Source organism: Dermacentor andersoni, chromosome 11, assembly GCF_023375885.2.
Source record: "Dermacentor andersoni chromosome 11, qqDerAnde1_hic_scaffold, whole genome shotgun sequence".
NCBI lineage: Eukaryota > Metazoa > Arthropoda > Arachnida > Ixodida > Ixodidae > Dermacentor > Dermacentor andersoni.
In genome coordinates, this window is record NC_092824.1 from 83,532,524 (window position 1) to 83,560,343 (window position 27,820).

A 27,820-nucleotide genomic window follows, 5' to 3' on the forward strand; every position below is an offset into this window, starting at 1 on the left:
ATACAACGCATATCTCCGCACATTCAATTCCTGCCTCCTTGATGGTGGCGCGCGCATATCTGTGCTCTCGCGCACCCTTGCTATGCAGTGTGACACACGCGGCGATCACGTGAAAGAGCCTAGTTGACGTGATAGAAAAACCGAACAAGTAATTAACGTTTTTTTTTTTTTTTAAGTGTGAGCTTTCGTGCAAGAGAGAAGCAGCCACGGTTAGGAAGGAACCGAGTCCGGGAGGGTCCACATCAAAAGATTCGCAAAAAAAAAAAAAAAAAAAAAAAAAAAAAACCCACAGATTTCGCGCACTGCGTGGATCGGTGTTACGCCAAACAATTTGCTGGTTGTAGCTGCAGCTAACCAGCGTCGCTTGTGATTGCGCAAAGCATTACAAAAGTGGACGCCAACGTGTCTTGACGAAAACAGCGAGGCGACGGTGACGACGATCGCATATACGGGATCGAGGCGGGCGGCATGATTTCTATACTCCAGCCTTCGACGCGAGCTTACGAAATGTCAATGCTTGGGTTTCTCTCCTTCGGCGCGCAACTACGCCGCGGTGCTGTGCGGGGGCGTGCGCGCTAGTGATCCGGCCAACGGATCCATGTCGCGGTGTACACTATCGCGATGCCGTTGCCCAATTCATTTCGCCCGGGTATCGTGCCCTATATAGCGCTGAAAGGAGGTCGTAACGAACTCCGCAAGTTAGACTGTGAGGCCGGTCCCGCGGTATACTTCTGCCGGCTTTTCTCAATATAAATCTGTTCGTTCTCACTGCACTGCAAGAACGCGCAGGGGATGACCGGCAGCACACTTGACGCACCGCACATCACGACCTATGGCTAGCCCATCTGAAGTTTATGAGAACGAAGGCATATGCTGGTCGTGGCCTTACAAGAATCGTGCTTCTTGCTTTGAACAAGTTGCGGGCGGCTGGGCACCGCGGAGATGTGACGAGCCACGGCGTGCCGACGAAGACGCCAACAGAGGGGGACGTCGTTACGCGTTTAAATACACCGACTGCCGCCTGAAGTATATTGTTCTCACGGTACATGAAGCTTCGCGGAAACAAAGTTCTGTGGTGCCGCACAGTACGCACCTATGCGTGCGGCTAGCCCGTCGATTGGGCCTACGTGCGACCACCAGCCGTTCGATGTGCGCGCAGGCGTATACGTTCTTCTATTGAGCCTTGTGCCGCGTTCACCAACCTTCACTTCTCTGCGCCCCTAGAGCACACAGATGTCTGCGGTAAGGAGGGTTCGTCCCTTAATTACTCACAACAGCCGCTTCTTTCCCATTCTTCCACAGGGCTGGTTTACGTGCCACAAATGCGTCGTCCGCTTTCAAAAAGCAGGAACACTGCACAGCTGTCACTGACCTGCATTGTGCTGTCGAACGTAGTCTGAAGCCCAGTGGTTTCAGTCTGCGACGACACCAGTGATGCAACAGCTGCACCAATTGCGCCAAACTGCGCCGATAGCGGGCCTTTGCGCTATCCTGCGCCAAAGCGGCCTTTTAGCGGAAGATTGCACCGAGCCTGCGCCAAAGCATGCATAAAAGCGAATCCCTCCTTCCGTCGATGCTTCGCAGTTAGCGAAACTGAAATCAAAACCAACAGCATGCTATCACCATCATCATAGAAGGAAGCAGAGGCCCGTCCGTAGTTCTCACTTTCTCACTATAGAGTAAAGAAACTGTGTGGGCCCGTCGGAGCGGTTGGTTCGGCATTCGCGCTTTTTCTCTGGCGGAAGTGCATGCAGTGCCGCTGTACCGTCTTGCTGGCGTTTTTCGGTGTTCATCGAACCTGCGTGCTACCAGGGAGTTTTCCGAAGGAGGATGTCTCATTCTAGGATTGAAGTTAAGCCATTTTCCTTGCCTATGGGTGACGGCGGGGTTTCGGAAAAGAGCTGCCTCGATCAGAATCGCACGTGGCGCATACTTAAACATGGTATTAGCGAATGAGGTTGAATACGGCGAGAGCCGCCACTTCGATGAGTGACGGCACGTTCATTATCGCAAAAGTTTTGCGCCGAGTTTGGGTCGCTGAGCCATTTCACTGAAACAGTCGCCGACGCGAAACCCTGTTTGCATCTCGCGCATGCGCAGTGGCGCTGACGCTGTTATATTTTTTTTTTCTTGTGGCCGCAACTCCTTTGCGGCCCCTATTAGAAAACTCCCCAATGTGCATGGAATGACATGAGCATATTGCGTCATGTCATGTTCAGTGCAGGTGCGCTTACTCATCAGTCTTGCGGTGAGCCTTTGCGGGCAAGCCGTGACTGTCGCACCGTCTTGCATGCTGTGTTAATAAACACGCGTTTGATAATGATCTGTCTGCGGTGTCTGCGCCTTCTCTGCGTGGCGTCGACGAACCCGGCCGTAGCGCCCTTTGTGCTTTGCGGTGTGGAGGAGCGTCGAGTCCTTCCTTGACCGCGCTTGCCGGGCGAGCCTCGCCCGAACCCGTCTGCACAACGTATCGACTGTATCAGTTAAAATTTGCAGGGTTTATGGTAAGCGCACTTGCACTGGACCCTGAGCCAAAAGTGCTTGCGACTGCGCCAAATCCCCTTTTTGCCTTCGCCAGCTAGGACCTGCACCGCAAGGTGAAATGGCTGTTACGTCACTGCGACACGTTGGCACGAATCCACCAAAGACGGGAAATATATTCGTAGTGTTGTGGTACGTGGTGTACGGCATTGCACGCGCGCTCGTTTCACGCTTTCTTACTTCCAGTCCCACTTGGCCACAGCAGCGGCCGGGAGAGCACGGTCTAGATAACACAGCGGAATAAAACACGGAGACTAGCACAATCCTGCACACACGACGCCTTTGCCACGGTACGAGACCTATACGGGGCGGCACACGCATGAGCACACGCCACCACAGCAAAGGCGCCATTGTGCCACGACAACATGGCCGCTACAGCGGGAAAAGACCACGTGACTTCCTCCGCACTTTTCTCCTAGCGAACGGAAGGGTTAGGGCCTCTCTCCAGTTTCTTTCCTTCCTCCATGCGTTTCCCGCACTCCTCAGTGAGGACCTCTCTCCAAAAGGCGTCGCCTGGTGTCGAGAGTAGCGGCGAGGCTGACACTCTAGCTTACGAGGCCTTGGCACGAAATGAGTATGTGTGCGATCGTGGCCTAGTGGTACGTCAGAGCATTGGGCTGCTTTGCTCGGGGGCAGAGATTCAATTCCACTGTATTTCACGAATTTCACTTTATTGCGGAGGTCCGAAACGAGGCGAGACATGGAACACCTACCTCTCGCAACATGCCTGTAATGACACTAACATTGCTTCGCAATAAAGAATATGCAGTTCGCAACAGGGTAGGAAGGAATGCCACGAAAAAAAAAGAAAAATTGTAACAGAACTTCAGTGTTCTTTCTTGTCTTTTCCGCAGCCTGGTTTTCCTTTTTGTACGACTTCGTTCTTTCTTCACATATAAGCCTTTCCGTTCTGCTGGCAGTCAACTACACCATTACGTTCTTGTGCATGGCTCTTCTGCTGGCTTATAAACCTGCATTAGTAACGTATCGGCCTGTTTGGTTTGCAGCTGACGCGGTATAGCCTTTCTGCGGTATAGCGGTATAGTATCGCCTTTCTGAGCACGAGGCCGCTGGTTCGAATCCCGTCCTCGTCGGCCGCATTCCGGTAGGGGCGGAATGAAAAAACAAAAAAAGGCGCCGCTTTTGCACAGTGCATTGGGGATACGTTAAGGAACCCCAGGCGTGGTCAAAATCAATCCGTAGCAGTTCACCACGGCGTTTCTCATTACCCGCTGTGCAGTTTCGGGACGTTAAGCCGTGGCCTCCGAGATAGCACGGGAGCGCCTTTCGAAACAAAGGTGCGCTGTTGGGATCTCGGAGGCCACGATTAAGCCCTAGAGTTTTTTTACATAAAAAAACTAGAGGGAACTCTGGCGCTGCGATCGTTCAGCTATATACCATGGGAATAACGATGGGTTTAGTACATGGATTTGCCTATAACCTTCGTGCTTGTGGCTTCGAATGTTATTGTTACGTGGTTTATTGCGCTTTATCTTTCCAAATGGCCGCACAGGCGTATATTTTTATTAACACATATAGATGCAATTTGTCTCTACGCAGATGCGTACCTTTTGCGGCTCGTTGCTTTCACAAAGAAACATTTTGTTGAAAAGTATGATCAAACTGCGAAGTCCATAAGGGTCGTTCGAAGCTAGAAGGACGAAGTTTGGGGTAGACTTACGTTATACTGCCGATCACTTCCGTGCTGGGTGAACCGCAATACCTGCAGCTCTCGCCGACGCTAGTGCCACAGTTCCCTCCAGTAAAGTTTCTGTAGGAAACTCTGCCCGTTAAACCTGGTAACCTAATTTTTAAATATACACATTACGTTGCGAAACGTTCGTTGAATGCCGTCCTTATTGGTTACATGTTGAACACCGGTCGCGAGTTACCAGATAACGTACTTGCGACCCGTGGCACCGTTCAGGAGCGTTCGCGACTGCGAAGTGACCTGGTCCCTTCGGTGCAGGCGGTCGCCTGGCCATTAGGGCGAAGTGCCTTCCTTCGATGACCTGCTTAAGCGGCCGCTTAATCTAGATGTCGCGCACATCACGCGATGGCGCGCTCTCGGGAATGCCGGGCGAGATAAACCCAAGCCGCTCGTGCGATTGCTCGCTTTCGCATAGTATAAAGCGCTCGAACAGCAGCAAATCCGCGATGGTGGGAATTTCATGTACACCGCTGCACATCGCGGTATGCTTTCCGAACGTCGACAGTATACCACTTAGACGGCACGCATGCAGATGCGACAGCGAACGCAGTCTTTCTCAAGCCACCGACTCCACACAAACATCTCTGTCGTACTGTATTGCAATAAGTAAATCATAAATGTGGGTCCTGTCATAACGTGTGATGAAGCGCGAACATGTTGAGCATTTTTTGCTTGAGTGCGCTACGCGGCGCGGTTGTAGAATTGAATTTAATGAACAGTGTCGCAGACAGCTGTTCCAATGTTTCGACAAGAGGAGTTGACGATCTTGCACAGGAAGTGTTGGGGTCTCGGTGCTGACGCCCGTTATTGCCAATGGGTCGCAAGCCCCAAGGGTAGCGTTGGCCTGGCGGCCTGGGGCACTGGAAGCATCCGAAGGTCCCGGCAAAGCAAGAGTAGACTGGTAACAGAACAACTTGTTTATTCTAACATAGCAAAAGAGCGGCCGGTCAGTTCGACCGAAGTGGAGAGACGGGAGAGCACGTAACTCAACAGTACAAATCGGAGCCTCTCTCCTGGCGTCCGGGGGCAGCTGCTCTTATACTCTCGGCGTCGCGGGCCAGAAGGAAGGTCACGGGATGAGCCCACGCGACGGCGGAGCATGAGCCCACGACGGCGCGCACGGTCGAGCCGAGAGACATGTTGAGCCGAGTGTAGTGACGCATCGCCAACCCGCCGACGGACAGACCTCCTGGCACCTCACTTCGGGAGCTCCGCTCCCCGGCTGCCGCGCTTTGACAAGCGTGGGCACACACACACACACGCACGCACGAAGACACGTGGCACTGAAACACGCCTGGACACGCTTGGCGGGGAGGCGTTGCGGCGGCGTCGAACGGGCCAAAATGTCCGCCGCTTTGAACGAAGCCCCGGCGTCCGTTGCATCCGCGCCGGCATTACCGCGCGTTGTAGGCGAAACGTAACAGACCGCCCCGCCGGGGGAAGGAGATCCCGATGGTCAGGGGACTGCATCCGCTGTCCGGAGGGATGTCGCTCGATGATGCTCATAACCGAAGTCGGGCGTCCGTTGGCGTTTCTTGAGCGCAGCGCACAGAGAAGGCCTCGTTCTCACGTTCAGGTTCACACAGGACACTGCAAAGTGACTTCGGGAGAGTTGACATTTTTGTTCTCGTTTCCGGCAAGCGTTAGAACCACGCCTGAAAGTCAACCGCTCAGTCAGCAAGCACGGCACAACCCTCACTAAGCCCTGCCAGGCTCTTTCCCCTTTTATACTGCTGCCTAGTTCCTTACAGTAGTTTAGCAGCACTCAGAACGCGTCCACAAATCGGAAAATTGCACTAGAAAGCACATCATCACTTTGAAACACTACACAAAAGCAATAGGTTAAAAATCCTGCCTCAGGAAGAAAAACATCAGTAACAAGCAATTTTGAGGCTGATTCCCACGTTAGGGGCTTCGACTTAAGCCATCGGCGTTACCGTTGAGACTCCCCTTTTTGTAACGCACCTCAAAGGAATATTGTTGCAAAGCGAGGCTCCAGCGCAGGAGGCGGCCATTTTTGGGAGAGATGGTCTGCAGCCATTGGAGAGGGCAGTGATCCGTCTCAATGATAAACCTCGAGCCAGCTAGGTAACATGACAATTTCTGAACGGCCCACACGATACACGCACACTCTTTCTCGGTGGCGCTATACGCCTGCTCACGACTCGTCAGCTTACGACTAGCATACAGGACGGGGTGTTCTACTTCTCCATTTTCCCGTTGGCACAGTAAAACGCCCATGCCTCGCTCACTAGCATCACACTGAACAACGAACCCTTTTGTGTAGTCGGGCGATCGTAGCACAGGCTGGCTTGTTAGGGCGCTCTTTAGGGCGCTAAAAGCTCTTTCCTTTGTCTCGTCCCAGACGACTGTTTGCGGCTCTGTCTTTCTTAGAGCATCCGTTAGGGGAGCCGCGATATCAGAGTACCTGGGGATGTACCTCTGATAGTAGCCGGCGACACCTAAGAACGACCGAATATCGGTCTTCGTGCGCGGTTGCGGGAAGTCTCGCACAGCGGCCACCTTTATTTCAGAGGGGCGGCGACGACCCCGACCAATCACGTGTCCGAGGTAGACAACCTCGGCCTGTGCTAACTGGCACTTGGGAGCCTTGACTGTCAAGCCCGCATCGCGCAGGCGGGTTAGCACTGCCCGCAAGTGCGCCATATGCTCAGGCCAGGATGCGGAGAATATCGCTACGTCGTCTAGATACGGTAAAGCGAATTCTTGCTGTCCCCGCAACACTTTATCCATGAGGCTTGAAAAGCAGTATGGCGCGTTCTTCAAACCAAAACTCAAAACTTTAGGACGGAATGTCCCCATTGGTGAAATGAATGCCGCATACCTACTAGCCTCTTCTGTAAGTGGAACCTGCCAATAACCCCTGACAAGATCTAGGGTGGAAATAAACTGAGCGCTACTCACTCTCTCAAGGCGCTCCTCGATGTTAGGGATCGGATAAATTTGATCCTTAGTGATGGAATTAAGCCTGCGGTAGTCGACGCAAGGACGAGGTTCCTTGCCCGGTACCTCAACTAAAATCAAAGGGGAGGTATAATCACTCTCACCCGCTTCAATAACACCGAGCTGTAGCATTTTCGTTACCTCAGCCTCCATAATATCGCTCTGGCGGGGTGACACCCGGTACGCCTTGGATCGTACTGGCTCTGGGGAGGTAAGTTCTATGTCATGAGTAAGGACAGAAGTCCTACCAGGCCTCTCAGAGAACAGACCTTGAAACTCTTGTAAGAGCTGGTGTAGTTCGGTTTTCTGCTCAGGCGACAGCGATGCTTTACTTATTAAGTCACTAATGACTTGATCGGTGTCTTTCCTGTTCGTCACTGAGCCTAGTCCCGGAAGCTCGACCGGAAGCTCTTCTAACTTTCCCGCATCGGGAATTTCCTCTCCAGTATCTGGTGCCTTTAACGCTACAGGCTCAATTTTATCCCGTTCGGGCGTGCTCTGAATACCAGCTTGCTGCGCCTCTGACCCTTTCTCATCGTTCAACAACGTCGGCCCCGCAACTACCGCCTTTGCAGCGAGCTCCCGAACCTTCGATCTGGTTAAGGCCTGAACGCTAGCCTCACCAAACAAAAGCCCCTTCTCGCGCAGGAGGTGATCGGACCTGTTCGAAAATAGGTACGGGTACTGTGGGGGCAGCATAGATGACACTGCGGCCTCCGTCTCAAGTGCTCCGAAAGGTCCTTCAATAAGCACTTTTGCTACCGGCAGACACACGCTATGAGCTTCCACTGCTTGCTTGATCCATGCGCACTCGCCCGTGAACATATCGGGTTCTACGTAAGAGGGGTGAACTACATCCATTGTAGCTGCGGAATCGCGAAGCACTCGGCACTCTTTCCCGTTCACGAGGAGGTCTCGCATGTAAGGCTCGAGAAGCTTCATGTTCTCGTCAGTGCTGCATAAAGACAAAAACACGACTTTTGTTTTTGTTTCTGGACACTGCGCCGAAAAGTGACCCGGCTTCTGGCACGTATAACAAACGCGCGCTTGCCTCGTCTCGAACCGCTTTCTGCGTTCGGCTTCGGTTGCCGCCGTCTCCGTACGTTCGGTCGGACTGCTTTCACTTGCATCCGAACTACGTGTGTCCCCCTTTGCTCTCATGGGTGTGAACTTCGGCCTCTCAAACTTGGAGCCAAATTCACCCTTTTGACCGTCCTTAGCTCCGCGAGCCCGACGCGTCACAAACTCCTCGGCTAACTCAGCGGCTCTAGCCACCGTACTAACGTCTGGCCTATCCAAGACCCAGTACCGCACGTTCTCAGGTAACCGACTATAAAACTGTTCTAGCCCGAAACACTGCAGAACTTTCTCGTGGTCACCAAACGCTTTCTCTTCTTTGAGCCACTCCTGCATGTTTGACATAAGCCTGTACGCAAACTCTGTATATGACTCACTTTTGCCTTTCTCATTTTCCCGAAACTTCCGACGGAACGCCTCCGCTGACAGCCGGTACTTTTTTAGCAGACTCGATTTCACTTTGTCGAAATCCTCTGCCTCCTCTCTCTCCAAGCGAGCGACTACGTCGGCCGCCTCGCCGGGTAACAAAGTGAGCAAGCGCTGTGGCCACGTTTCCCGAGAGAACCCCTGCTTCTCGCACGTTCGCTCAAAGTTAACCAGGAACAAACCAATGTCCTCTCCAAGCTTAAACGGCCGCATCAGGTCAGTCATTTTGAACAATACTCGTTCTCCTGCACCGTGTGCCTGACTTCCATTACGAGCGCGTTCCATCTCTATCTCGAGACGCTTCAATTCCAAAGCGTGTTCGCGCTCTTCTTTTTCTTTCTGCTCTATAAGTTCGCGCTCATGTCTTTTTGCCCGCTCCTCAATGGTCTCAAGGCAATCCGACAGCTCGTCATCTTCAGCTTCTAACTCAAGAATAGCCCTTAGCAGTTCTGGTTTTCTGAGTTTGTCTGAGACATCCAGACCCAACTCTCTTGCAAGCTCCAGCAATATCGGTTTGCGCAACGACTTCAAATCCATGGCTGCTCTGAATGCTGCTTTCTCTACTGCCTACTATTGTCTTGCCGCAAACTAACCCGGCAGCAACGACAACCACAATTACCAGCTCTGTTTCTAACACTAACAAAAGCCTGGCAAAACTCAGAAGAAGAAAGTCCCGCACTCACCAAACCTCGCAGCCAAGAATTCAGCGCAGTCGTTCCGCTGCAGGCAACCAGTCATCACACAGGGCTCGTTGCACTGCTCCCGGATGGTCGTTGTGCTGCTCAGCATACATTCAACCGCATCTCTTCGCTGCTGGCCTCCGTTGTCGCGATCTCACCGCTGGCAACCAGCTGTTGGGGGCTCTCGGTGCTGACGCCCGTTATTGCCAATGGGTCGCAAGCCCCAAGGGTAGCGTTGGCCTGGCGGCCTGGGGCACTGGAAGCATCCGAAGGTCCCGGCAAAGCAAGAGTAGACTGGTAACAGAACAACTTGTTTATTCTAACATAGCAAAAGAGCGGCCGGTCAGTTCGACCGAAGTGGAGAGACGGGAGAGCACGTAACTCAACAGTACAAATCGGAGCCTCTCTCCTGGCGTCCGGGGGCAGCTGCTCTTATACTCTCGGCGTCGCGGGCCAGAAGGAAGGTCACGGGATGAGCCCACGCGACGGCGGAGCATGAGCCCACGACGGCGCGCACGGTCGAGCCGAGAGACATGTTGAGCCGAGTGTAGTGACGCATCGCCAACCCGCCGACGGACAGACCTCCTGGCACCTCACTTCGGGAGCTCCGCTCCCCGGCTGCCGCGCTTTGACAAGCGTGGGCACACACACACACACGCACGCACGAAGACACGTGGCACTGAAACACGCCTGGACACGCTTGGCGGGGAGGCGTTGCGGCGGCGTCGAACGGGCCAAAATGTCCGCCGCTTTGAACGAAGCCCCGGCGTCCGTTGCATCCGCGCCGGCATTACCGCGCGTTGTAGGCGAAACGTAACAGAAGTAAGACTTTCCCTTTCACCTTGTTCGCCTTAGCTGAATTATTTCAAGTCTCTGTCGTATATACAACCGCACCTTGATCTGCGATGGATGCTGAATTGGTAAAGTCCGTGTCAGGAGCGCGAACGTGCACGCCTCAACGCGAATTGCGTCGATTTTCACGCTTTTAGGGAATCTCGACCTCAGGCTCTGTCGGAAATTTTTTTGTTGTAACGTGCATTGCATCAAATTTTCACGCTTAACGTGCCCAATAACCAAACACCGTCTGAGGTTATGGTTGTATAGAAATCGCATCGCGTCGATTTTCACGCTTAGCGCCCCATCACCGGGCTCCGTCAGAAATTTCTGTCGAAACTTGACTCGCGCGTCAAAGTCTACACTTATTAAAGAGGCACCACCAAGCACCGTGGGTAATTTTGTTATGATGTGCATCGCATCGATTCTCATGGTTAAAGCGCCGCATCACCGAGCTCCGTCGGTATTTTCAGTTATGACGTTAATCGCGTTAACTATAGCACGCTTATTAAAGAGCCCAGCCACCAGGATCCGTCAGAAATATTGGTTATGTCATGAATGGCGTCGATTAAGTTTCACGCCGTAAGAGCCCTATCACCAGAATCCATCAGACATTTTTGGCCACACATAAAGTTGTAAGTCGCCGCCCAGAGATCGTTATACCGCAGAAAATTTTGGAATACGTTTTAGTAATAGCGGAGATTGAGACTGATGAAATATTTTAAACCAATGGTGCGAGGAGGCGAGCCACACTTTCCGGCATCGAGGGCTCTCTCTTCCATTTCCTCATTATCACGCAGGTCGCGCAGGGACCAGGGCCCACGTTCCTGCCTCCTTTTGTCGTCTCACTTGTTGCTTCGCGGCACATTTCCGTTGGAGGTTTTTGCGCGCTCAGCGTTTCACGGCAATTTCCGAGCTGTTCGCGTTGCTGCCAGCGATTTCTGTTCTCTAGGTGCCGCATGTGGTGAGGAGGCCGCTACTTGTGACGTGGTCATTGCCGGGTAGAGAGGCTTGCCCGAGGATAAAGGGCACGCTTTTGAATTTACATCTTTGTTGACGGTGTATACATCGATGCAGTACTTCGGAGACACGATCGCCACCGCGTGATCTGCGAACCGCTGTAGTCTGATTTCAATTTCAAACCCGGTGATGGGCAATTTGAACGCGAACGTGGGGAAGAATAACGTCAAAGTACGAAAGGAGAGTGCTTTGCGGTGTACGAGAATGGCATTGGCTTTTCATTGATGCTCCGTGGCGCCGAGTCGCGAAATAATCGAGCAGTTCCTCGCCACTTTCTTCATCGTGAACGAAATGAGCCTTGGTTCCTCGTGCGAATGCATTTCTTACCGTGTCCTATGCGTTCTATTCCTCCTCGTGCTTTGCCGTAGGCGGGTGGCTCTCTAGCTTTAGTCGGAGTGGATATATGCGCATCTTTCCGCGTTCCATTTTTTTCGTCGAAGGTGACAATAATGAAAGAAAAATCGGGCTTCTCACGCCACCTGTGCAGTTCATTCGGTGCGTGTGTCCCGTCGTTCGAAATGAAGAGCTAGAAAAGAAAAAGAAAAGAAAGAGAAACGAAAAAAAAAAAGCAACAACAACGTAGGTGTTTCAGCGAAGACGGAGACTTTACGCAACAACAAAGAAACAAAACCAAATAAATGAGGAAGGAAACAAAAGGGAGGGTTGGAAAAAGGGGAAGGGCCGGCTGTTCCGAACTCGCGGGCTCGAAAATCGCCGGCGAAGCACTGCTTTCCTTCTCCCTGCGTTGCGAAATCGCTCTCCATCCTTCCAGGTGAGCCGGCGGCAGGGCCTTTCCTCCTTTCCCGCCCTCCGCGCGCTGCGGAGTCGGCAGGAGGGTCAAGTGTATGAGACTCACGTAACGATTATGTAACCGGCCCTCTCCTCCTCCGTGCTCTCGCCCTTTCCCAACCCGGAAGTGCGGCGGCCGGCCCCGTCGGACTATAGCTGTGCGCCCCGGTGGTGTGCCGATGCAGCGTCAAGTTTGCCGCCGGTCGGTGAGAAAGGTCGGCCGACAGACCGTCTTCTAGGCCGCCGGGACAGGAGAGGAGGAAGGGGGGCCACGGAGGGGAAGGGGCTGCCGGAGGCGGCGGAGCGCGCGTTTTGCCTTTGCCGCGCGACTCTCCTCGGTGCCTGTGGCATTTTGTACAGTGCAGTGCAACTGGGGGAACTTTTTTTTCTTCCTGTGCGTGGATGCCCGGAGCTGACGTTGTTCGGAAGGCGCAGTGACGGTCCTTGGGATTTCTTACTCCCGGCGACGGTCGTCGTCTCCGTTCTGTTTCCCGGCCGGGTAAGCTCCTGTTTTTGTGGAGAAGGCTAGCTCGGTACTGAGTGTGCGTTTCATGCTAAGGAAGGCGGCTGTTTTTATTCTTTGGTTTTCGTGTCTGTGGTGTAGCTCTGCCGGTGCAGTTGTGGCTGGACTGCACCGTCGTGGTGGGCTAGGGATCTCTTAGTTTGTTTGTTTTGAGCTTAGCCTTTTCTGTTCCTTATTGTGTCCGCCTGCATCTCTGCATCTTTACAATGCAGCTCACCGTATTTGTGCTCTAGTTTAGTTTTGTCTTGGTGTGGCTACTGCTGGTCTGGTCGTTCATGGTAGCTGCTTGTGGCCGGAGAGATGCGCGTTATTGGTTTCGTAGAGTATGAGTCCATGCGTGCTTTGTTATCGGTTCTGACGTATTATGTCCCCTTTTCAACGACGTCTCTGTCAGCTTTTGTCGCACCTTGAGTTTAGCGAACTTTGTGCGCGCCTGAGTGGCTATGTGATTTAAGGCGTTCGCCTACAAGATAAAATGTATTGCGTACATACATCTCGCTTCTTTTTCCGTGAAGTCGATGTAAACTTCTCTTCAAGTTAGCTACCGCCTGTAAACACCTTTCTGACCTATGTAACTATCGTTCATAGACTGTGGATAACCAACTGTCTCCAATTTATTGGCCCTCGAAGAGACCAAAATGGACTTGTCAGCTACCCTTTGTCTTTTGTTAGTTCTTATATAGACGAATCCACAAGTGTGCAAGAAGGCTAGAAGTCTATAGACAGGAGCAGACAGAGCTGGAAAAGATCGCGGCCCGTGGGCGCGATGACTCTCTGCCTTGACTTCCCTGTATCGCCGGTCGTTGCGTTGCTGCGCGTAATGTAACTAGGCTCCAGGCTGACGTGTCACTTCTTCTTCTTCCACTGTTAAACTTCAGTTCCCCTGAATGCTTTGTCTTAGTTGGAAGTCACTGTGAAGTAATAAGAGTAAAGTAATGCACTTATGTGCTATAATAGTGTTATAAAACAAGCTGTTAGCAACATGTACCGCCGAGAAATAGTACCAGCTGTGCGGTTCGAATCAGTGAGAATGTTTTCCACTCGGGTTCGACTAAAGTATGATGACCGCAGACGGGTAGTCGCTAAACTCTATTTTGACAAATCGAGTCGTATGATTACAGTAATGACACAGGTTCTACGTACCTCTCAGATACTATGTCTTTCCGCGCAGTGGGCTTTCTTTCATTCTTTGCGCTCTCGTGCGTTAACCCGGTCGTGGTTCAACCGCCTATAATGACGGAAAAAGAATGGCGTTTTACGCAGCTGGCGCCGATCCCCGCGTGCTTTTCATTGGTGTTTACATTCGCGACCTCTGGCTACGCCTCCTACGGGGTCAATCGCCTTCTATGTAGATCAGCGCCAGCGTGTTGCATCCAGCAGTAGCCCGATTGTTTCGTCGGCTGCTGGGATATATTTTTTCTTTTTGTTTTTCTGGTTGCATTATATTCGGGCGTAGCCTCGGATAAACCGGACGATCAGGCGTGAAAGTTGCGGCAGTTCCCACTGGCACAACGTGGTTATTGTGCCGCGTCTTTGGCGCTCGCGCTCGCTGCACGCAACTATCGACGGGGCGGCCGGGAGTCCGTGGAAGGGCGGCGGGCGAGGAAGAAAGAGTGGCGCCGCCGTCGACGACCTGCGCAAACAAGCAGGCCGCCATGATAATAAGGACAACCCCTTCCCCTACTTACCTACCTCTTCCTTCTTCCTCTCTTCCGATCCGGGGCCGCCCGTGATGATCGTTTGCGCCGTAAATGAGGGGCGCCGCGCGCTCTCCTTCTCCTATAGCTTTGCTTTCTTTTTCGTCGCTTTCTTTTCCTTCCTTTCTTTTTTTTTGTCTTTTTACTTCTACTCCGTCGCTTGTGTAGAGCTCCTTTTCTGTTGTGCGGTGGTTGGCAACGGCGCCTATCCAGAATATCGCCCCGAGAGTTTTCGCGCGTCGATCACGCGTCTTTTCGTGCGTCAGTGCGGCACCTTTGCCTCTGTACTGAAGGAGCTACACTGCCTGCTGTTGTCTTCCTTTGTTTCGTTTTCTCGCTTTTACCGCTTCTTTATTCGATTCCAATGCGCACGGCGTCTATTGACCCGGATGTTTCGTGCGTCATCGATATGAGAGTTGGCCGTGTGAGTTCAACGGTCCACTTGAGCATCCCGAAGTCTATTGCGTTTGCCTGGAGCGGGAAGAGCTGCACTTCTTTGCATGGCAGCGCAGGCGAGCCAATAGTTTACTTCTTGTGGCAAATTTGGCGGGCTTCAGTAAATGTGCTCTTCTGAATAAATAAATAAATAAATAAATAAATAAATAAATAAATAAATAAATAAATAAATACCTAATTAACATCCCAATTGTTTACCATTAGCGTATGTTGAAATGACGGAATAGTCTGTGCTCAAGTCGGTGCTCTGTCGGTGCTCAAGACACGTCCACCGAAAATTCATAGGAGCGACGGCAGTTGTGACGCGTTCTTTCTCGGCAATTACTTGTGGAGCAGTGCGTTAGCTTTCCAGTTGAACATTTTCTTGACAAAGCCTCCTTCGCTGACCGCGAGGGGCGTCATTTAGAGAGCTTTAGGGACGCAAGCCGTACCTTAAGCGTGGCGGGGACGCAAACCAACGGGCGTGCAGAATCACCCAAAGCGAGCACAAAAAAAAAAAAAAAAATGGCGCCAAGGGTTCACAATGGACTTCGCCCCCCCCCCCCCCCCCCCTGAACGTTTTGGTGCAGTTTTCAAGCTGCACCCAAAAGCATTAGATCAGTGAACACATGCGCTTCCTGATCTAAAACTATTTATTACTCCGTTAATCGTGCACGTGTCCGTGCCGCGCGTGTTTCTTGCTCACAATGGCGTCCTCAGCTCAGTCTCGATAGCAATCTCGAAGGCAGTCTCGAACGCGCGGGCACGCTAGCTTCCGCTATTGCGAGACAATAGTGTATGGAAGACTACCTTGCCTAGTTAACTCTTTGAAGGAAACAACAGGGTCGGCCTCGTATCTAAAGCAGTGCGATGGAGTGTATCTTTTTTGATTAGCTTAAATGTTCACGATAATGGAAATCTGAAAGTTGAGAAGATCTTGTGGGGGAGAAAAATGTGGGACGTGTATGTGCCACTATAGGATTTAGGCCATTTTCAATAATATACCTGTAACCTGACCTGAAGTATGATCAGAAACTACACGTATGAACTAGTACCCTGTACGAACAGCATGCGCATGTACTTTTTTTCTGTTCTCGCTGCGTTTTTTAAGCATATGCCATTTGTACTAGAATCGTCTTGTCAGGGCTGCCCATTTCCAGAAAGGTTATCGGAAAACAGATGCTTGCGCCTTGAAGTTCGAGCAGCACCTCTCCGTGACGCAATAGCTTTTGACAACGTCTACTGGGGGCTACTTATTTGATTGTCAGGAAATGAAGATGACACGACGTTCGAAATGAAGCTCTGATTAAACCTGATGGCTCTTGCAAACTTTCCCGGCACGAGAGAACTGCCCGATAACGGTGCGACGTATATGGCGTCACTTCGACATCATCAGCGTCCGGTGGGGGTGGAGATTGAAATAGAGGAAAGGGACCCTTCGGGGAATTAATTTCTCCCCGCTAATATAGCCAACCTTGCTCTTTCGATGGAATGCAGTTTTCACCGCGCCTTGGCTTCTTTAACGTGCACCGGCCAAAGCAGGTATACAGCCGCGCTTTTAATTTCATTCCGCCCCTGTGGAAACGCGGCCGCCGGGATTCGAACCCGTGGCCTCGGGCACAGCAGCAGAAGCGGCTTGACCAATGAGCCAGTGCGACAAGTACTCGTATTTCCTCACCGCCGTGCCTAGATAGACTCGTCCATATTGCGGGACGTAAAAACTTTCTCTAGCGACCTGCAGTGCCTGCAAGGAGCGTCGTACCGTTTCCCCGCCGCAACGCGTATGCATGGAAAAATTTCCCCCTGGGTTGTAGCTGGGCTTCCCTCGCGGGGCCGTCGCGTTCTCCGTCCCCCAATTTTCGCCTGATCTGTGCGTTATCTCATCTCCGATCGAAGGCGCGCCTTTCATCTGCGCGGCCCCTCTGTGCGGCGGTTCTGACCTAATATACCGCGCGTTCACGCGGTGGTTCCGGTATCGCTACGGCGGTGTAGATATGTAGCGACCTTTAAGCCTTCTCTACTCTATCGCTCGTTTGCTTCTGCAGCGATTTCTATCTCTTTCTCTGATACAGAGTAGTTTCTGCCTGGCGGCTTCTTGTGGACGACCTCAGAAATCTATCTGTAGAGGCGCCATGACCCCATATTTTCGCGATAATGGTACCGTTTGTGCCAGCTAGCGTTAGCCAAGCTGTTCAATGAAAAAAAAAAAAGGATTAAAAAGAAAACATAGCGCAATATACAATTATAAGACCTACGGGGTTGGGTCGTCAGCTTTCTGACAACCAAACACCGTAGTATAGGTCTTGGAATCGTATCTTGAACCGTGTTTTCTCAATCACATTATTTTCATTGAACAACCTGGCTAACGTTAGGTGGGACGCCCTATTTACCGCACTGTATCGACGAGGAGAAGGGGAACAGAGGGGCAAGTTCTTCTCGTCTTCTTTTTTTTTTCTTTTTCTTTGTTTTTTTCTTCTTTTTCAATATTGACCACGTAAAAGCAGCAGGCAGTGAAGCCAGGGAACTTTCGCGTACGCGAAGGTTGTGCGTTCGGTCCCCGCCGGTGACATGTTAGCTTTTCGTTCACTTTCATTTCCCCTTCGTGAATTTCCACATCTCAATTTCAACCGCAGCTAACTATACACGTGTGCTTTTCTTGGCCTAATGGCGTGCCGGCTTGATACGGTCGTGATATACCGTACTGCGAAATATGAGCGAAGCTAACGACTTCAAAAATTAAAAAAGAGAAGAAATCGTAACTATAGAGAGAGCAGCGTTCAGAACAAAACAAAAAAAGCGCAGTCCTGTTTTACGTGTCCCTTAATTGTCCGTGCTTTTTGTGCGCTAACCTGTCTATATATACTCACGATATCAACAAATAGCGCAAATGTTTCTTAATTTTTCTTTTTTCATTTACTCGCGGACGCCTTGCAACTTCGTGACTACTGACGCCATAGGCATTGACCCGTTCCTTGCGTCGTCTGTCGTTTTGTGGTCTGCTGTAGTTTGTTTGCGTATACAGCTGCACTGAAAAGGACCACGGCGGCCGCATTTCGATGGGGGCGAAATGCGAAAACACCCGTGTACTTAGATTTAGGTGCACGTTAAAGAACCCCAGGTGGTTGAAATTTCTGGAGTCCTCCACTACGGCGGGCCTCATAATCGGAAAGTGGTTTTGGCACGTAAAACCCCATGATATTTTTTACACTGAAAATGACACCACTGTGTGTTCGTTTTACGTGAAACTCAAACAGCGCTTTGTTGAAAATAGATGACGTGTTGACTTAGCGATGGCTACAGATTTAGTCACCGGTGTGTACTCATATCTCTCGAAGCAGCGTCAGCGAGAAGCGACCGGACCGATTCGCTATTGGTGCTGAAATTTACTGTGCCTTTTGCGTTCAGAAGTGTGTACAGCTTTCTAAGCACGTTCATACATATATTTTTGTTTCATTCTTTAAGAACAGGGCACCTTGTTCCTGTCGTTTCATAAAAAAAAAAAAATTTAATCGCATACATTATCTCCAAGCACTGATTGCTTTTTGTGGCTTTTCAATCGTGCTCCTAGCATAGCGACTTTATTTGATGCGCCACAATTTTTACACAGCGCATCAATTACCCTGGAACGGCGTTCGAAACAAGGTCATGGTGGAGGCGATGCGCCTTCCTAGAGCGCATTATGACCGCTAATATGAATGTGATCAACTAAAGCGACGATGCGGTGAGAGCATTGGTCAAACTCGCGTGTGAGCTAGGCTATAGACAATTGATTCGCGTGAAAACGCGAAAGAAAGAAAGAAAGAAAGAAAGAAAGAAAGAAAGGAAGGAAGGAAGGAAGGAAGGAAGGAAGGAAGGAAGGAAGGAAGGAAGGAAGGAAGGAAGGAAGGAAAGAAAGAAAGAAAGAAAGAAAGAAAGAAAGAAAGAAGGAAAGAAAGAAGGAAAGCCCGATCCGCAGTTTGCGTCTAACTGTGTACTGCACCGCATTTTAGAACCCTGTACGTGGCGATGCCTTCTTCAACTTCCCACGTAAAAGCGAACGCATTGCCTGCGGCCTCCGCGGCTCGGCGGGGAAGTGCGCTTTCCGTGCGAAGACCGGCGACCTCGCTGTAGCCGAGCCTCGTCCGGCCCGTCGACAGGGGAGCGGGAAAGGCTGTGGCATCGTAAGTCACGCGAAGTTGCGCGTCCCATCGCATCTGCCTATCCACTGTCGCAGTGGAAGGTAACTACACAAAAGTTTATAGTGATTAGAGTCGTGGCGTTTCACTTTAGTGCACAAGTCTCAGCAGCGTAATTACGGAATATGGACATGTCCGTCCAACAGAAGTCCGGGGCTTCGCGCTGCAGTCTCGATAAATACCGTCTCAAAATCTGACCCATAATCTGTTGATTAATGATGAATGAAGAGGCACGTGGTACTTGTGTAGTGTACTAAGGTACGTATGTATACACGCTGCTTCCGATCACTTTACAGGAAGACATATGAGGAGGTAGAAGCGGGTCACGAAGCCGTGTAATGTTCTTCTTGGTGAAAACTACCTACGTGCAGTGGGACATATAGGTACCACTTTTTTTTTTCCTGAACACATTGCTTGTCAGCTTTCAGATTTGACTTTTTCGTCGACAATGCGTGGCCGGGAAGACACTTGTAACAATTTAGACACAAGACGATCCGTTCTCTGCTTAAACTAATCCAGAGAACTACACAGTGTTCTTGTACTTTTTTTTTGTCTCGGCCTAAGCTAAAGATATGAGACGCAAAAAGACGAGGAAACGAAACAAAATCAAGAACGACACATCGCTGGGAAACGCTGGCGTCGTGGCGAGAGGTTTTTTTCTTTCTTTCAGCGTTGCTAAGCAATGCCACTACCCATTTAACCGTGCTGGCCATGAGTCGACCCGTGGGATGTTGCTTCTTTTGGGCGTTTTCCTGCCGCTGCTTCCAGCTCGTCGCGTGTTGTCGGGAGTGCCGGGATTGCCGAGGACGAGGACATATGTTTCCCGCTGCGTTTATTTTTCTGTGATATCTCTTCTTGCGAGCAAGCCTATGTTTTCTTTTTGTTGCTTTGTTATCGATTTTTGTTTCCGGTTTTCTCTTTCTTTTTCTTTCCTATTTCCACCCACTCTCTCTCTCTCTCTGTTATCATGGTGGCAAAAAAAAGAAGAGAACGCGTTGGTTAAGAGTGGAGTCGCATGGAAAGAGCTTAACGCGGCGTTGTGTTGTTTTTCAAGGGTGGAACCGCGCTTTTAGGCGCCTTTCCTCCGCCTGTGCAACCTTTGGTGTGTGTGTGGTGGGGCGTTTATCAGGCTATCCGCGCCGGCAGGTGGATAAAGGTACTGAGGTACTGCGAGCTGAACGTTTGCAGATAGTCAGTAAAGCGTGCGTGGACGCTAATGAGTTCCTTGAGGTGTTTATCTCGAGGGCCGTAAGTAACTCACTAAGGAACGTTGCATTGCATAGGGAGGCCTTTCGTGCCTTTGTCTGATCGATGGAAACTTCCTAAACGACACACTGGCCTAATAAATAAATAAATAAATAAATAAATAAATAAATAAATAAATAAATAAATAAATAAATAAATTAATTAATTCTTGGGTATTATGTGTCAAAATATCCATCTGATCTGGAGGACTCCAGATTGATTTTCACCACCTGAGGTTCTTTGACGTGCACCTAAGTCCTTAAGTATACGAGCGTCTTTACATTTCTCATATGGCATTTTAGGGTGTCTGAGGCGGCTTTGTTAAGTGACCGCGAGCCGTTGTCTTTGCAAGGGCCTGTGCAGCGTGGCATCCCATTACCCACTGCAGTGTCCTGTAATTCAACTTAAAGAGAAGGGCTGGGGCAAAGAAAGAAGACGTCATGGTCCACAAAGCATACGAACTATAGCCATGGGATTGCCGCTGCAGGTACCCACATAAATAAAGAAAGAATACTAGCCATGGGGCGTGCACAGTACGCTAGTCGGAACTAATCGAAGCCCACATCACAGCACAGTACGAAAGGCTGGCGCCAAGGGAAATGGGAAGATCCATGCTAAATCAGCCAGATACCAGACATTTCTCGTCCCGATGGCCATCTCCATGAATATCCGGAAACACATCCAAGTAAACTCCGTTACCCAGAAACATGCGCCCTAAATTTCGTCAGGGACATAGACATGAAGGAGTCAAGAGCCCCGTACAAATGATTGCAAGGCCTTGATGGTGTCGCCTACGTGGGTGCGGCAGGATACCCTAGTAGAAACCAAATGGCGATTGCATATCGAACACTAGCGAGTGCCTCGATCCGGGCGTCGGAAACAGAAACGCCGAGAAAGCGCCCATATCGCCATGGAAGTATTCTCTAACACAGCCGATACCATAGTCAGCCACTCCGAAGTGGCTACGAGAACTTTAGCGAAGGGCTTAGTCACAAGCCCTCTAGCAAACCAAATCCTAAGCAAAACCAAAAATCTTGGACTGGTACAAATCATCTGGCCATCACCCGACTTAGCTCTGCCTGTCTGCGAGTTAATTTTGACCATCTGGGGAATTTCAAGTGTTTGCTTTCCGCTGACTCTGTTCTGCAGGGATGCATAATATAGGAGCTTGCATGTATCTTCCAATTTTAGTTGCTCTCTCTCTTTCTATCTCTCTGTTTTTTGAAAGGATTGTGCAATAACATATTACACTGTGTGATTTAACGTCTCGAAGCTGTACATTGGGTCGTTATGGAAGCCCTTGTGGTGGGACCCGGATTAACTTTGACCATGAACCCGGGGTTCTCTGACGTGCGCTCAAAACGCGATGCGCCAGCGTTCTTGCATTTCGCGCTGTCATTATGGCGCCGCCGGGGCCGGTAGTCGAACACGGGACCCCGTGATCTCCCGACGCACCGCGATAACTCGTGAAAATGGCCCTGTGAGCCCACTAAGAAACCTTCCTCTTTCGAAATCTGTTGTTGCCCGATGCGAGGAAAAATTTTTCCTGCTAGTGGAGCTTTAAATCAATCAATCAATCAATCAATCAATCAATCAATCAATCAATCAATCAATCAATCAATCAATCAATCAATCAATCAATCAATCAATCAATCAATCAATCAATCAATCAATCTCTATTTCGCATTCATTCATTTACCAAAATGAACGCTGGAACAAGAACTAAAAGCTGCTTTTTTGCAGCTTGACAAGATTCTCGCCCATATACATGACAACGGGGACATAATAAAATAAAGCTTGTACACTTTAGTGTGTGCAATGTACAAACAGTGACAACGTATAAGCGAAAATGTGTAAGGTGAAATGTACTATCAGTGTTACAAAGCAGTGCGTTTGGTCAGTACAAATGACGCATGAATATACGGTATATAACAGGATCGGCTATAGATCTTGCAACAAAATCCACTCTAACTGTGTATACTGCCGTCACTGTTGTTATTGAGGCGAGCAGCGCGTCGCCCGGCGCGAGCGAAGCGGTCGGCTATGGGAAACCGTCGCTCGACGCGCTCTCGTCTGAAATCGTTTCGTGGCCCCCTATTCTGCTTACCTACCCTGCCTTCTCCCCGCTCCTGCTTCGCTTCGGAACCGCCGCCCGCTTTGTTTTCTTGGCGACAGGGCCAGGCCGGCCGGCCTGTGCGGCTTTCTTCTGCTCGCTCGCGGCCGGCCCCTGCCTGCGCGGCTGTCCCTTGAGTCGAGACGTCCTCTTTATTTACCTATGTCCGTTTCGGCGGAGCCAGTGCGAGCTCTTCTGTCGTATCAGTTGACTGCGGAAATGCTCCGGGCACTTATAGTCGAAACGCCACACAGAAGAGGCGGGAAGTGGAAGGGGGGAATAAAGTGAGACTTTTAAGTTTTGTCGCTTTGTTGTTGCAGCTAAGTTTCGTCCCCTAAAAATGAAAAAGAAAATTTCCCAGATTTTAGCAAAACTAGCGCTTGCCAAGATGCGCTTCTTTATACTGGCAAATCCATATATTTAAGAATCATGCAGAATTCGCGCGCTGTGGGAATCGGATGTTATGCGCTGCGTTCTGCAGCTGTCTGTCGCCTGTTTTTCTCTCTGCTCTTTCCTTTCACTAGCGTTTTCATTCCCCGATTTTTTTTTTTTTTTGCGCTACAAAAATGATGCTCTGCAGGAAACGCCAGCTTGACCAAGAAAAAGTTATCCGCAGCTAGTTGGCTAACCAGCAACGTTGGCGGTTCTGAGCGCAGCGTTAACTAGACGGCCCGCCGTGTTTGTGCAAGGGGAGCAGTGCTGCGTGTGATGTCATAAGCGCACTCATGATGACAGCAGCAAGAAGAAGACGATAATATATGCCTGTTCCGCTGCGACCTGAGCCGATACCGAAGGCGGTACAATATGAGTGAAAGTGGCGCACTCTCGTGTTTGTAAGCAACTTATCGCTATGCGACATCGGGATTTTTTGCTGAGGGAGTCTGGTTCGATGCCAGCGCAAGGGACGCGTTCTTTTTGTTTTATTGTTATTGAACGGCCCGGAATGGAGGCGAGATGGAAGCCCACCTACTTAAAACTTCCGCACAGTGACTGGTATGAGGTGCAGAATGCTTCGCATTTATGGGTGCGGTTTTCAAATGACGTTTAGTAGGTCGGAAATTAAGTTTAATAGGTCTTGCTCACGGTGCGTTTTACAACTGCTTGTTGCTGCAGTAGTCGTCGTTGTATTAGTTGTCGTTGCCCTTGTTGTGCCCTTGACATTGTATAAGCGGCGTTCTGTTGTTTTGTTGTCCACGGGTGACGAGAAAATCAGTTCCTTCCACGTTTTTCATTTGTAATTTATTGGGTCCGTATTTGAAAACATGGGGCCTACGAGGAGATTCGAAATTGACGTGCTTGAAGACTTCTGGGTTGAATGTGGCACCGGGCCATCACAGAGACCGTATCTTTTTGATCGATCTATTGGGAATGTCACTTTCAGTGCCCTGGCCCTTGCGTCATGAAACCCCGCACATCGTCATCAGTTTCAGTACCCGTTGGGATTTTTCTAAGCCAGCTGTACACAGTTAAACCTTTCGCTGAAGAAAAGAAAGAAAGGCAGGAAAAGTACGGCAGTTTTTTTAGTATGCATTTTCTGTTCTCTGTTTTCTGTTAGCTTGCGTTTCTGTGATTCTGCGAAAATAATCTCTCTATTGTTTTTTCTGTAACATTACACAAAGAAAGATTAGATAGTTTATACCCTAAGAGAGTAACTTTCTGCACCTTTCATGTTGTACGAAAGAGTCAAATGTTGGGAAATGTACAGATAAGCACGCTACATAGAACATACGAGATGTGACCATTGACAAGGCATCTGGCGCCAATAGACCAGGCACTATGCGGCACATTCAAGTATCCCGCTCCGCGAGTTTATGTGGCCACGCTTTGAGCGGCAACACTCGCTCTTTATTGCATCTCTATCTTGTTCGGAAAATCATAAATTATAAAACAAATTGGCATCGTGTATTCAAAATATATCTGCCTACATTTGCATGGCTGGGGAAGCTACACACAAATCTTGCTTAAGCATAGTAAAGACGCGAACAAATCTCATTCAGCTCGCAGTATTGACGAGAAATTTTTTCTGTTGCTGCGTGGGAACCAATTCTGTCGAAATCAAGAAAAAATAATTTGACCGGGAGCAGAAAATGTAACTATTTTGAAATGAAATATTCTCTTTTTCTTCCTTTGATTAAATTTTCAGTAGTAAAAGTAGAAATTTTTACGTTTCTTCTTTGTTTTTTATTTTTTCACATCAATGTTTTTTTACACTGTAGTGGATACGTGACTAAAGGAATCACGCCTTTCCCTTCGGCGTCATTTTCACGTCATCGGAGTGTATCGACAGGATGCCAAGCAGTATCGACAGGCACAGCTTTTCGCCTTGACCTCTTTTCTATGCAGGATAGAGAGAAAATAAGCGTTTATTATTATTGGTTACAGTGTCCGGACCTTGACTTAGTTTTCTTCATCAAGAATGTCCTCGATGAAGTTGTCGATAAAACATAAAAAGATTCAGTTTGATCATCAGCCGTGAGACGACAAGCCTTACTTTGCTGTGCACGCCTACAGCAGGGCGCTGTTATCATATACTATATATACAGAGCCTCTTGCTTGGCGTTCTTGCTGTCAAACGTGAAGGACGTCTTTCTTTACACTGCCACTAACCACAACTTCACGATTACCGACGGAGTAGACCTGCTATGGCGATTTCCACTAGCACCGTGCGTTTCGATACCCCTTATGCCTTGTTATCCCTTATGACTTTGACAGGAAGCACGTGGTTACCGTGGTGCGATAACATCAACGAATTCGCGATTAGGTGATAACGGGCAGCTTGCTGAACGGCGAGGGACACGTGCGATTCTTGAGCATACAAACAACATACCCAAAGGAAAAGGACAGCAACCGGGGTTCTGCCTGTCCCATTTAAGTACACGTTCCCTGGCGTTGTTTCTTGTCGGCTTTGTGTCTTTTTTTTTTTTCTCGCCGAAGTTTCTGAATTTATTGTGCATCATTAATATCAACGTCTATAGCCTACCAGTCTGGGCTATAATCTTCTCGTGAAAGCAAAGTTGGAATTGTTGCTCTCCGACATCAGTCCAGTGCTATACCCCTGCAGCGTATAGATTGTTTCAGAGTCACTTATACGCCTTTGCAGCGCACCCTCGATGGTGCGCGCTAACTATTTCTTTATCGCTCCTCTTTTCGTCCATACGTCTCAGCACCCCCTTTCCGGTTCAGGGTAGCAAACCAAACGCGCTCCTGGTTAACACCCTGCTTTTTTTTTCTTTTAGGAATTCCCCCTATGTCTTCAGAGCCACTCGAATCATATTCGATTCGGGCGCCAATTTTCGGCTGCGTGACGAGGGCGAACGGTGCGCGCGCGTGCGACCTGCTTTACAGAGAAGCGCCACGCTTATTGCGCGGAGGTGTGAGGGGGAGCTTGTAACGAAACGATCTCTCACGGATTTCCGCCGTCATCTTCCGGCACTGCATGCACGCGCGCACTGTTATTCGTTATCGGGAACAGAGCCTATGCCTCGTGCTCGGAACACGGGTGTTCGCCCCCGGGCTCTTTGGCCGGACACCGGCTTCCGCACGGAGCAGTGAACGGTGGCTCGAAGGGTATACTTTCTCGAAGCACCGTGGAAGGCTTGGAAGGCATGACACCCTGAAGGTACTCGCCGGACGCTCTGCGTTTTTCCTTGCTTCTAGCTCGCCGCGTCGCCGACTTTGCGTGGACCTCTCTTCCCCCCTCTCCTCCTCCCTCCTTTCTAATAGCCCCCCCCCCCCTTACTCCTCCTCCCACCACGCGCGCTATCTATCCACTCGATCTGATCTCTTTCCGCATCTCGCGGCCGGAGGCGGTGGCGGCGGCGGGACAAGATCGCTGGCCGGACGGGGAGATGGAATTAACGGGGAAAGAAGGTCGCGCGCTGCGCGAGATCGCCTGCGCTAGCAGCGCAGCCAACTTGCGGGCGCGTGCCGTGCGACGATCCCGAGCGCTCCGTCGCTGCACACGGGTAGTTCCGTGCATCGTCGCGTGTAGCTACACTGTAAAATAATTTACACCCTTAAAAGTGAAAAAGGGTGTACATGTGTCTAGAACTTCTTCTCTTAGGGTGGTACTTATATAACGGACACCCTAAGGGTGTGAGTTTAGCCGCATTTGCACCCATTTCACTTGTAAGGGTGTAAATTATTTTACAGTGCAGCCGCGTGCCCCAGCGTGCCATAAGTGCTAGTCAGGCCTTCGAAGTGACCTTTACCAAAGGGCGTAAAACAACGGTGTCAAGTAAGAAACAAGTCCCTTTAGCTCCGAGGTGGTTGTGGTAGTCCATATTTTTGCGCGGAATGAAAATTGAAGCCGCTTCCAAGGAAAAAGAGTAAAACTTGAAGTGTTCGGGCGCATGCGTCGGCACTTATAGTACAGCGTCTTTAATTTGTGCCTGTGATGGTATACCATTGAGATCGTTTATCTAAATAACGGCTTGTACAACCTTCCTTCGGCTTTGTTACTCGTTGGTAATTTCATTCGTGCGTGCCATAGCGCTGCCGCCCTCCCCACCATCATTTAGATAATCGTGATTTCTCATTGCAACCGACTCGTCGGTCACATTTTGTTTTGGGAATACCCCTGTGATCATGCCTTATCACTTGAGATGGCGATGCTGACCGTCAATTGCACGTATCAGTTCTTGATCTCCGTCGTTATCTGCCCTCGTTTACGTGCGGAGATGCTGTTACCTTATTTAGTTATGTAATATCTTGGGAATGATGTTTTTTTCTTTTTTTTTTTCTTTTTACAAGTTTACGACAAGCGTATTTAGCCGCGGTCGCTGGCACTACCGTTCTCTCCTTCTCCGTTTCGATCCGTTTAGATGCGCCGCAGGCACAAAGCGAGAGCTTGCGTGCTCTTCGATCTCTTACCTTCCCGGCTTTTCGAAAGTTAGGAGATCAGGGGCGCTCTGCGTATGCCGCGGAGCAATAGCGCTTCTCCTGTTTATTTATACATTATGTTATTGTGTGTATAGCCGGCGTTGAATGTTTACCGTGTGTAGGTTCTGAAAAAAAAAAAAAAAAAGAAAACGCGGTATTCCCGCAGCGCTTTCGCGTTCTCCTGCAGCCAGTAAATTAGCCGCTCAGCAGTGTGCTCGCCGGGTTCGCTATACAATGTAAAATAATTTACGCCCCTGAAAGTGAAAAAGAGTAAATGTGTCTATAACTCCCACCCTTTGGGTGTCAGTTATATGCATTACACCCTAAGGGTGTGAGTTATGGGCACATTTACACCCTTTTTCACTTTTAAGGGTGTAAATTATTGTAGAGTGTAGTTCATGTTGCGGATATAAATTCCGGACTGCGTGCTCGTGCCGGGACAGTGTTCACGTTATTCCGGAATGGGGTAACCCGCGGCTGACTTTTGACGCCGATTGTACGTGTGCGATGTGTCAGGAGGGAATCTCTCTGCTAGGGGAAGGAATAAAGGCGCGCCGTTCTTTAGCACCGCGCACGTAGCCATGTCGAAGTGGGTGTACCGCAGGGGATGGGGAAAAAGTAAGGATGGGGCCGTGGTAGTAAATCCCAAATGTGTGTTTGTTTATGTGTGTGTGTGGGGGGGGGGTCAGTGGTGGTTTGCAGATTTTAT

The 27,820-nt window shown here is 50.0% G+C and overlaps 1 protein-coding gene across 1 annotated transcript in view; it reads left to right on the top strand.

The window, feature by feature from the left end:
- Nucleotides 1-27,820, top strand: part of LOC126518342 (membralin) — a 249,140-nt gene that overhangs the window by 59,509 nt on the left and 161,811 nt on the right. The gene's annotated exons all lie outside the window — the stretch shown is intronic.